Source organism: Suncus etruscus, chromosome 12 (assembly GCF_024139225.1).
Source record: "Suncus etruscus isolate mSunEtr1 chromosome 12, mSunEtr1.pri.cur, whole genome shotgun sequence".
NCBI classification, from domain to species: Eukaryota; Metazoa; Chordata; class Mammalia; order Eulipotyphla; family Soricidae; genus Suncus; species Suncus etruscus.
This window is the reverse complement of record NC_064859.1, coordinates 27426723-27437867: the sequence shown is the minus strand read 5'-3', so window position 1 is coordinate 27437867 and position 11145 is coordinate 27426723.

Here is an 11145-nt window from a genome sequence, read left to right as displayed (position 1 = left end):
CATTATTAGGACAGTTCAAAATGTAGTTATTTATCCAACTAAACTCATCACTCTTTGTGATGAGCTTCCTGAGGTGAGCTGGAACTTCCAGCTCTTTTCTCTTTTGTGTCTGAAAGTTATTATTGCAAGAATGTCTTTCATTTTTCTTAAAACCCATAAATGTGTGAGACCATTCTGCGTTTTTTTCTCTCTCTCTGACTTATTTCACTCAGCATAATAGATTCCATGTACATCCATGTATAGGAAAATTTCATGACTTCATCTCTCCTGACAGCTGCATAATATTCCATTGTGTATATGTACCACAGTTTCTTTAGCCATTCGTCTGTTGAAGGGCATCTTGGTTGTTTCCAGAGTCTTGCTATGGTAAATAGAGCTGCAATGAATATAGGTGTAAGGAAGGGGTTTTTGTATTGTATTTTTGTGTTCCTAGGGTATATTCCTAGGAGTGGTATAGCTGGATCGTATGGGAGCTCGATTTCCAGTTTTTGGAGGAATCTCCATATCGCTTTCCATAAAGGTTGAACTAGACGGCATTCCCACCAGCAGTGGATAAGAGTTCCTTTCTCCCCACATCCCCACCAACACTGTTTATTCTCATTCTTTGTGATGTGTGCCATTCTCTGTGGTGTGAGGTGGTATCTCATCGTTGTTTTGATTTGCATCTCCCTGATGATTAGTGATGTGGAGCACTTTTTCATGTGTCTTTTGGTCATCTGTATTTCTTCTTTGTCAAAGTGTCTGTTCATTTCTTCTCCCCATTTTTTTATGGGATTAGATGTTTTTTTCTTGTAAAGTTCTGTCAGTGCCTTGTATATTTTGGAGATTAGCCCCTTATCTGATGGGTATTGGGTGAATAGCTTCTCCCACTCAGTGGGTGGCTCTTGTATCTTGGGCACTATTTCCTTTGAGGTGCAGAAGCTTCTCAGCTTAATATATTCCCATCTGTTAATTTCTGCTTTCACTTGCTTGGAGAGTGCAGTTTCTTCCTTGAAGATGCCTTTAGCCTCAATGTCCTGGAGTGTTTTACCTACGTATTGTTCTATATATCTTATTGAACTTAGACCCCCAGCTAACATCATGTACGAAGGTAAAATCCAAATGGATTAAAGACCTCAATATCAGCCCCAAAACCATAAAATCTGCTGTAAATCTTAAAGTTGATTCTTTGTATATAATTTTCTATTTTGATCTTGCTGCCTTCAGTATACTATTCTTGTCTGTGGTATTTGTCATTGTGAATAGGATGTATTTTGGGGTGCTTTGTTTTGGATCTCTTTTAGCTGGTACCCTTCAGGTATGCTGGATTTGGTTGCGTGCATCCTTTAGCTCTGGGCGTTTCTCTGCAATGATGTCCTTGACTGTTGTTTCTTCCTGGGGATTTTCTTCCTGGTCTCTTGGACTCTCTCAAGTGATTATCAGAGAAGCTATATAATGGTCAACAATGTTGGGTCTGCAAAGCTACCATCATCATTCTCTAATGATGGTAGTGTTCTGCATTGTGTCCCCACTGTATCCCTTGCAATGTGGTGTTTTCTACATGTGCTGGAATTTATTAACTAGAGGATATACATGAGGCTATGGTGTGGGGGTGGGGGATTGTCATGTCTCATGTCAGCTCTTCTTCTGATTCTCTTCAGGGCTCTGGGTGGGTGCAGGTCACTTGCTGCCTCTGGGAGTTTGGAGGAAACTCACTATGCTGTTAATCTACCTATTAAATTTCTTAGCAGTTCCTAGACATGTGTCAAAATCAAGCTTGCTTTGAAAGATGCATTATTCATTTTTTATCAAGACTATTTCTAGAAATATTGCTGGGTATTTATTGCTGTTATGTTTTTGTTTTATTTTGTTTTGTCATCCATTCCAAATTAAGCATCCCTTCATGCAGCAATCTTGTTGGTCTTAAGACTAACTTGGTACAATACCAATGAATCTGAAGGACTAAATGAAAACTGTTCCAGACATAAATGATCCAGATTACAGCTGTTATTTTTTGGAGGGAAGGTAGAATGTTAGGCCACATGAAACTGTGCTCAGGCTTTTTCTTGACTCTGTGCTGAAGAATCACTCCTTCACTAGATTATAATTAGAAGTCTCTGCACAGGAATCTTGGCTTCCCAGACATTACCACAAAACTGGTTAACTCCTGAACTTGGGTACTTGACTTTTTGTAAGTAAAATTAGGACACAAATTTCCAATGTTTATGAAGTTATAACTATTTAACAATTTTAAGAAGGTACTGTTGGGTCCTCTGCTGTCCTATGTTCAGATCTCACACAGGTTTCTCAATATTTTTAAAAATAATTTTATTGTGACCAATGTGCATTATATTTAAGGTACATAGTGATCGGAATTAGGGCCATTCCCACCATCAGTGTTGACCTCCCTCCACCCCTGTTCTCAACAAGTATCCCATACATCCCATACCCCTGGACTGCTAGTATAACAGGTCCCTTTGTCTTTTGATGTTCCATTTACATCACCCCTTGTCAGTCACTGGTTCTTTTCCTTGAAGTCCATGAATCCATTGATTTCTGTCCAATGACAATGAAGTTCTGTGTCCTCCACTGCTTTCTTGGTTGCTGATATTTTGTGATATTCATCTCTTTATTGATACTTGCTTTTCTTTGTTCCTTTGGCTTTTTTTAATTCTCCAGATATATGCAATATGACCAATTAAATTAATCCGATTTACCTGATACCCTTTTCCTCCCCATCAATTTCTACCATAAAATAGTATTAATTATTTAGCTTTCCTCATATTTATTGCTAATTATTATGCATGTCAATAGTTAAATAAGGTTTTGCAAGAAAGAAATATTTGTTAAAGTATTTTATGAGGGGGATGAGTGCATAAAAATATTTTGAGTCTTCTTTCTTTCTCTCTCTCTTTCTCTTTCGTTTTTGTTTTTGTTTTTGTGTTTGGACTATACCCAGAGATGATCAGGGGTGACTCCTGGCTCTGTACTCAGAAATCATTCTGGCAGGCGTGGGGGACCATATGAGATGCCAGGGTTGGAACCCAGGTAGACTGCGTGCAAGGTAAACATCGTAACCACTGTGCTATCACTCCAACACCATACACACTTATGAAAGTTATAGCCACATTACAGAAGTCACTTTGCTATCCACTGACACCTAAGCACTGAGGGCATCCAGAACATTTTCTTTGAAAAGTCACTTCATCAATACCAGAGTTAGACCTTATACCTTTTTAAGAGATTTTTTCAATAACTTAATGAAGAATAATATTAAGTTTATAATTACACAAAAGCCTATCAGATTTTTTTAAAAAAAAATCTTTAAATGCTCTTTATAAAATTGGGCATGTTTTTTGGTTGTTGATGGGTTGTTTGTTTACATATGCTTTTTAAGCAAAGAACATTCACCTAAACTTTTAAAAGGGAACGTTTTTATTCAGTTTTTGTTGTGTTTACTTGTTGAAATTGAATCACCTTGAGATAGTTACAAAGCTATTCATGATTACAGTTACAAAGTTGTTCATGATTGAGTTTCAGTCATACAGCGTTCCAACTCTATCCCTTCACCACCTTCACCAGTACACATTTCCTGCAGCCAATATACAGTTTCCTTCGTCGCCCACCAACTCCAGCCTGTCTCTGAACTAGCTCTCTCTCTCTCCCTCTCTCTCTCTCGCTCTCTCTCTTTCCTCTCTCTTATATTTAACTCAGTACAACACTCTCTCCATATCACGTTATATGTGCTATTCACATATAAGCAAATTACATTACTTCTTTTTTTTTTTCTAACAGCTGCATAGTGTTCCTTTGTGAAGATGTATCATTGCTTCTTTATCTACTCATACTCATAGACACTTGGATTGCTTCCAGATTCTGGGTATTGTAAATAGTGCTGCAATGAATATAAGAGTGAGGATGCCTTTTCTGTATTGCATTTTTGGGCCCCTTAGGTATATTCCCAGGAACAGTATTCCTAGATCATATGAAAACTAATTCGAGTTTTTTGAGGAATATCCACGTTGCTTTCTCAAAAGGCTAAACCAGTCCACATCTCCACCAGCAGTGAAAGAGAATTCTTTTTTTCCAACATCACAGTAGCACTGGTTGTTCTTTTTCTTTTTGGCATGTGCCAGTCCTGATGATTAGTGATGTGAATATTTTTTCATGTATCTTTGACCATCTGTATTTTTGTGAAGACATTTCTGTTCATGTCTTCTCCCCTTTTCTTGATGGAAATGGATGCTTTATATATATATATATATATATATATATATATATATATAAACTTTATATATATAAACTTTATATATATAAAGTTCAACCGTTGACTAAGATATCTTTTATATTAACCTCTTATCAGATAAATATTATATAAATAATTTCTCCCAATCCATGGATAGTCTTTGTATCCAAGTCACCATTTTCTTTGAAATACAGAGGCTTCTTAATTTAATTTGTTTATCTTTGTTTCCACTTGCTTGGTAATTCTTGAAGATGACTTTAGGTTTAATGTCAGAGAGAATTCTGCCTCTATGTACCACTATGTACCTTATAGACTCAGATCTGATATCAAGATCTGATTATAATTTTATCAAATTAAAATCCATGTTAATTTGAATTTTGTATGTGGCATTAAAAAGAGGTCCTAGTTCATTTATGTTTTCCTACTGTTTTCTCTTCTTTCTTTTCTTCTTTTTTCTTTCTTTCTTTTTCTTTTGCTCTTTCTTTCTTTCTTCCATTCCTTCCTTCCTTCCTTCCTTCCTTCCTTCCTCATTTGTTTTTCTTTCTCTTTTATCAGAGATTAATAGGTCATATAACTGAGGGTCTGTTTGATTTACAGATACTTCTGACTCATATAAAGGACCTACAGCTCTGTTTGCCTTAGTTTCTTGAGACTGGAATGTTATCTAAAAGAGAAATTTCTTCTGTCTTGGCACACGTTGGAGATAGTTTGGGATCATATTAATGAGATAAATCACTCTATTCAAATCACTTGTCAGGGTACTGTTTTTATAAAACTGTAAATAATCTCAAAATTCGACATGCCTTCATGCCTTTGCCATTTTCCACTTATATTTAATCTGTTTTATTTAAGTCATGAAAAATAATTTTATTTAATGACATTTTCTTAGAGAACTATAAAGGGGTTACAACAAGAGAGAGAGATGTACTCAAGAGAGAACATGACATGGTTGATGTAGCTGGCTAGATAGTAAAGTGGATAAGATGCTTGCCTTGCATGAGACCGACCTGGGTTTGATCCCTGTCATCTCATATGGTCCTCTAAGCAGTCATGAGTAATTCTTGAGTTCAGAGTCACCTCAAACAACAACTAAAAAGGAGAGAACACGGGTTTTCCCAGAGTTGTATCTTTTACTCAAATATTTTCATGATTATAAATTTATATTTTAATGTTTCTTGATTTGTTAAATAAGCTATACTGTGCAATTTAATTAGAATTTTATCAGAGCATTTATATGAAGACATTTTACAGGTGTGATTAAAGCTACTTTAATTTAAAATACCTAGAGAAAATAGCCTAATAATTTGTTTTGGGAAATAGGGAAAGTAATAATGTTCTAAGTAATGAATGGGGAAGAACTTAATAATTGTTATGTTTATAGAACAATTAAGTAAGAAAGAAAAAGAGAAAACTGATAAAGCTAAGGTTTAGTTCTCTGAAGAAAACAACACAATTATAACTCTTTAATAACTCAAAAAGAGATTGTAACAAATACAAAGAACATTTTCAACTGTATATATTATGTTCAACTGCATACAACTAAATTTGATCATCTCAAAAACAGATATAATTGAATAAAATATAAATTAACTTTAAGAAAAATTTTAAGTTATCATTAAATAACTTCTCCAAAAGACTATGTATCAGATAATGAATACATGGATTTGTTATTTTTTTTTAATTTTGTAAATGTATTATAGTTTAGGGTATATATTTACAATAGTGTTGACAATGGTTTAATCTTAGAGATAATTTATTTTATTTTTTTGAGAAATTAATAATATAAAGTGTCATTTAATATTGCTGATAGGGTTGTTGGAGATGGTATCTGCATTTTGGTTTGGGAGGTTTACACCCAGCTCTCAGAAGCTACTCCTAACATGTTGCTTAGAGGTTGTTCACTCTGATTTTATAGTCCGAGTGATCCAACCTGGTCTCACATACCTTTGAGCAATCTCCTCATGACAAAATTGATAGTTTAAAAGAAATTAAATATAGGGGACCAGAGAGATAGCATGGAGATAGGGCATTTGTCTTGCATGCAGAAGGACGGTGGTTCGAATCCCGGCATCGCATATGGTCCCCCAAGCTTGCCAGAAGCTATTTCTGAGAGTAGAGCCAGGAATAACCTCTGAATGCTGCCGGGTGTGACCCAAAAACCAAAAAGAAAAATAAATAAAATATAGTAAAAGTAGATGCTTAAATACAGTTGTTTTATTCAATACCAGAAGGAATGTTTTCTCATTTATGTATATAATAAAATGATGTTGAGCAAAATAGAGATAACAAAAGATACCAAATCAATTTTAAAAAAGAGACCTTAGAGAGCTTAAAAATTTCTAGAAAGATGACCTTTTATGATCACTTTCGTATCCAGTTTTTTCCTCTACAAAAAGAGAATGGTTAAAGTACAAGTTTCCTAAAATATTTATTAAATGTAAATGAGATTATTCAGAAATTTTATAGCCCATTAGATTCCCAGGGATATAATGCATGTTTAAGATAGAGTGATATAAAAACTTTATTATGTTTGCTGATGTTATATTTATATAAGGCTGGAATAATTGTTAATATTTCTTTATCACCTTAATTAGGAATTATGATAAAAATATTTCTCTATATTGAATGGTGTTTAGTGTGGATGCCAAAGTAGGACACTGGGTTTACTTTTATGAATTTGAATCCATAACAAAACCAAACTGTATGTAAGGTTATTTAAAGTATTATATTTCTATTTATATTACTCCCAAAAAATTATAGTCTGCTGTACAATGATTTCTAAATCTCAACTGAAAATATTTTAGAACATAGACTAAAAAAATAACAAATTACTTTCAAAAACTACTAAATAATAGGCATTGCTTTCAATATTTCATGACAGTTATCAGTGTGCAAATAGCCACTATAAAAATAATAAAATTAAGAACTGGTGGGATTATTGCAGGCCAGGATTCCATTATACAATGCCAAAATTTATAGCAACCATGTTATTCTTAACAATAACTTTAGCATCATGCTTTGCAAACAGCATCTAAAAGAAAAGCATACTGCAGCTGGTATCTCTCTGTTTCTAGTTATGCATTCCAACAATAATTGAGAAACAATTAGACTTTAATCTTTAAGTCCAATCTGTGCTACAGTTCAGTTTTTGTGAATAGTAGAAATATGGATCAAGAGGCCTTAGTTAATTCAAAGAAAGAAATCGACTATAAGGGCTCTCATAGAATGGGAAAAAGAAAATGACTGTAATTATAATATAAGTTGGCCTTAGAATCATTAGATATGACTCAGTTTGGTTTCCAGATAATTGAACACTATTGTTTTCTTCTATTTCAGCATCAGCAGAGTTCCTCATATTTCTGAAGCCGAATGTTTTGTAAAAGTTTCACTAACAAATTATTAATTCAACTTTCAAAAGAAAGTATAATCATCTCAGCACATCTTTTGTTGACAATCATAGATTCTGAGCCAGCTTTGAAATGATTCTGAGTCAGGTGCTCACTTCTAATAAAACTGGGTTTTGTTGTTGTTGTTGTTGTTGCTGAAGTGACCACACCTGGAAGTACCCTCAGATATTGTCTGTTCAGATCTTGCCAAATGTATTTTGACAGATTAGGAGCAGGGTCAGAGCACATTATTGTTTTTTGTTTATTTGTTTGCTCTTTTTATTTTTTTCTGAAACCAAGACTTCTTACAATTTGCCACTGATTCAGTCTAGTATTGTTGGAATCTAAATGACAAGGCAATCATACCACAAAAAAGAGCCTAATAAAAGACACACAAAGTCTCCTTTTTTACTTAATTATTTTTTTACTTAATTATTACTGGTAAATAATTTCTGCACGTAAAACAAATCTGAATTGTTTATTTCTGGATGCTCTGACAGCTGAAAACATGCACATAAATGCAGTTGTCATGTCTGCATTCAGGCCAGTTCCTAGACTCACTCTGTTCTCAAAAGAAATGTACACCAAATCATGAAAAATTATGGGAACATGGGCCATGTGACTGAAAGTTGGCAATCACAGGAAGAGAGGGTGAGCCAAGTCCCCAGCATACTGAAGTCACACCTGCTGAACCTATCACCCACAACCATTGCTTCCCAAATGACTTTGCTTCACTACTTTCTAAGCTCTCTCCAGGATGCTGGAATTCTGACATAACCAGGACTTTATTGGAGTGAGTGTGGACACCCTCCCTAACTAACCCTGCCTTCTTGAACTTCTGATAGTCCTGGTAGCCAAAAACATGCCTTACAAAAACTACAATATCCGCTATGATGCTTAGAATTCCTAAACAGCTTGGCTGCATTTGTGGTTGTGAAATATCTCCTATTTTATTTTAAATAGGGTCATCCCTATAGGAAACACCACGTTAAATGCCAATATGCATCTGAAGCCACCTAATGTTCAGGAAAAAAAGAATAGAATAATGATCAACTAGCAACAAGAACTTACTATACCATCTGACAATGACTTAATGACCTCCTTGTGAGACGCAATCATTTTCACATATTTTCTTGTTATACTCTTATTTTCCTTCTTTTTACTTTTTATTTTTCTTTTGTAAAATAATTTTGCTCCACTTACCTGAAAACAAATGTTAAGTCAAGTATGTGGTATCAGGTTTTTAAATAAAGTAATTAACATTTAAAAAACCTTATGTATAAAGAAGTTAACATTATTATAGTCTATAGATCATTTCTAAGAATATATGTATATGTATATTCAAATATTATGAATATATTCATTAAGTTATAGAGGGTGTTATTAAAAGGACCATCAGAACAAAAGAGAAAACAAACAGGCAATTGTGGTTTTGTAATAGGCAGGTAGGCAGGTAAGGCCCCCACTCCCACCTTAAGGCACACTATATTCTTTAGATGAAATAAAACCAAAAGACAGGTTTAGAGGATTTACCTCATCATTGATTATTGATAAGAACATCACCTTGCATTACTCTGCATACCCACAGAAGACTGGACCACCTACTGAAATGTGCCAGCAGGAACAAAGACCTAGAAAGGAGTATCAAGTAAGACCTTCAATTACCCCTTACAACTAACTACTCCTCTTGGGATTTTTAGGATTCTTACCTGGGTAGAAAGCTCTATGTAGGTGCAGGAGAGATAGCAAAGAATCAGGGCAACCGACACAGGATGGATGGTGGTTCGAATCCCGGCATCCCATATGGTCCCCAGTGCCCGCCAGGAGCAATTTCTGAGCATTGAGCCAGGTGTAAACCTGGCGCCGGGTGGGACCCCAAAACCAAAAACAAAAGCTCCATGTAGCTCTATCAGTGGTCCTCAAACTATGGCCCACAGGCCACATATTGTATTTGTATCTGTTTTGTTTCTTCATTGCAAAATAAGATATATGCAGTGTGCATAAGAATTCGTTCATAAGTTTTGTTTTTACTATAGTCAGACCCTCCATGGTCTGAGGGACAGTGAACTGGCCCCCTGTTTAAAAAGTTTGAGGACCCCTGCATGTAGTTAGGTTGGGGAAAACCTATAAAAGTCAACTTAAAACAAAGGAGGGACACACATGTGCTGCCTAGATACAAGGTGCCTGAGCATATGTCGCCCCTCCTGCGATATGTATTTCATACTTTCATGCTGTGTTGAGTAACAAGGCTCTTTCCTCCTTTAGAGAAACATGTGTCTCTTGAGCTTGCTATTCATTATACTTTCTTATCCTCTCTGTCCCCTTCCTTATTTCTCGAAATACAATCTGTTTTTTACTTTAAAAATATGTGACTTGGGGCAGGAACAATAGCACAACTGGGAAGGTGCTTGCCTTGTACAAGGCCAACCCAAGTTCAATACCCTTCTATGGCCCACTGCCAGCAGTAATTTCTGAGCACAGAGCAAGGAGTAACCCCTGAGCACCATCAGGTGTGGTACAAAAACCAAAAAAAAAAAAAATTAACTTGGGATTATTAAAAAAGTTTTCATTGCATTAAGTACAATTTAAATATCTAAAAGTGCTACATTTTGAAGTTTAAATGTATTGCACCTAAAAGTATATAGGACTTAACCTTTTATATTAACTTTTTCATGTTAACTATCAAGGAATTGTTATTTGTGAGTTACATCAGTGTTTTTTCAACCTTTTTGTGCAAAGGCACATTTTTTTCATGAAAAAAAAATCACGAGGCACACCACCATTAGAAAATGTTAAAAAAAAATTTAACTCTGTGACTATATTGACTATATATAAAGCAATTATCTTGATTAGGAATCAAATAAACACAAATAAATTATTCTATAATTATTAAATAATAAAGTATTTTATAATGATTGGTTTATTTGTGAGCTGAAGCCTCATCTTATGGATGAAACTGGAATTTTTCCCACGGCACACCAGACAATATCTCACGACACACTAGTGTACTGCGGCACAGTGGTTGAAAAATGCTGTTACTTAGTCAAAAAGTACATTTAAGTTAACCTTCATTTAGAACTTTAACAGATTATGTATTAATCAACTTTCAAGCTAAAAGTTATTATAGTTCCTGTGGAAAATGATCACCATCATAATCATTCTGAATGCACTAAACTCTACATACTTTTGCTATTTGAAACTGAATTATGCTTTTTATAAAGTCTACCTTACTTAGGTAGTATAGGATTTAAATAATTATGAGAAGATAGTATTTGATTTGCTACATTAATACCCTTTAAAATATTACCATTAAAGTAATACTTTATAGGCATTTTTTTTTTTCAAGGGGACTGTACTTGGCAATATTCAGGGCTTACTCCTGGTTCTTCACTCAAGAATCACTCCCATGGTACTGGGGGACTATATGTGGTGCTGACGTCTAACCTGGATCAGCCATAGGCAAGGTGAGCATTGCACACTTCCTGCTTTGCTTTACTATCTCTTCTGCTTAGCCAATAGGCTTTTTTAATTTTT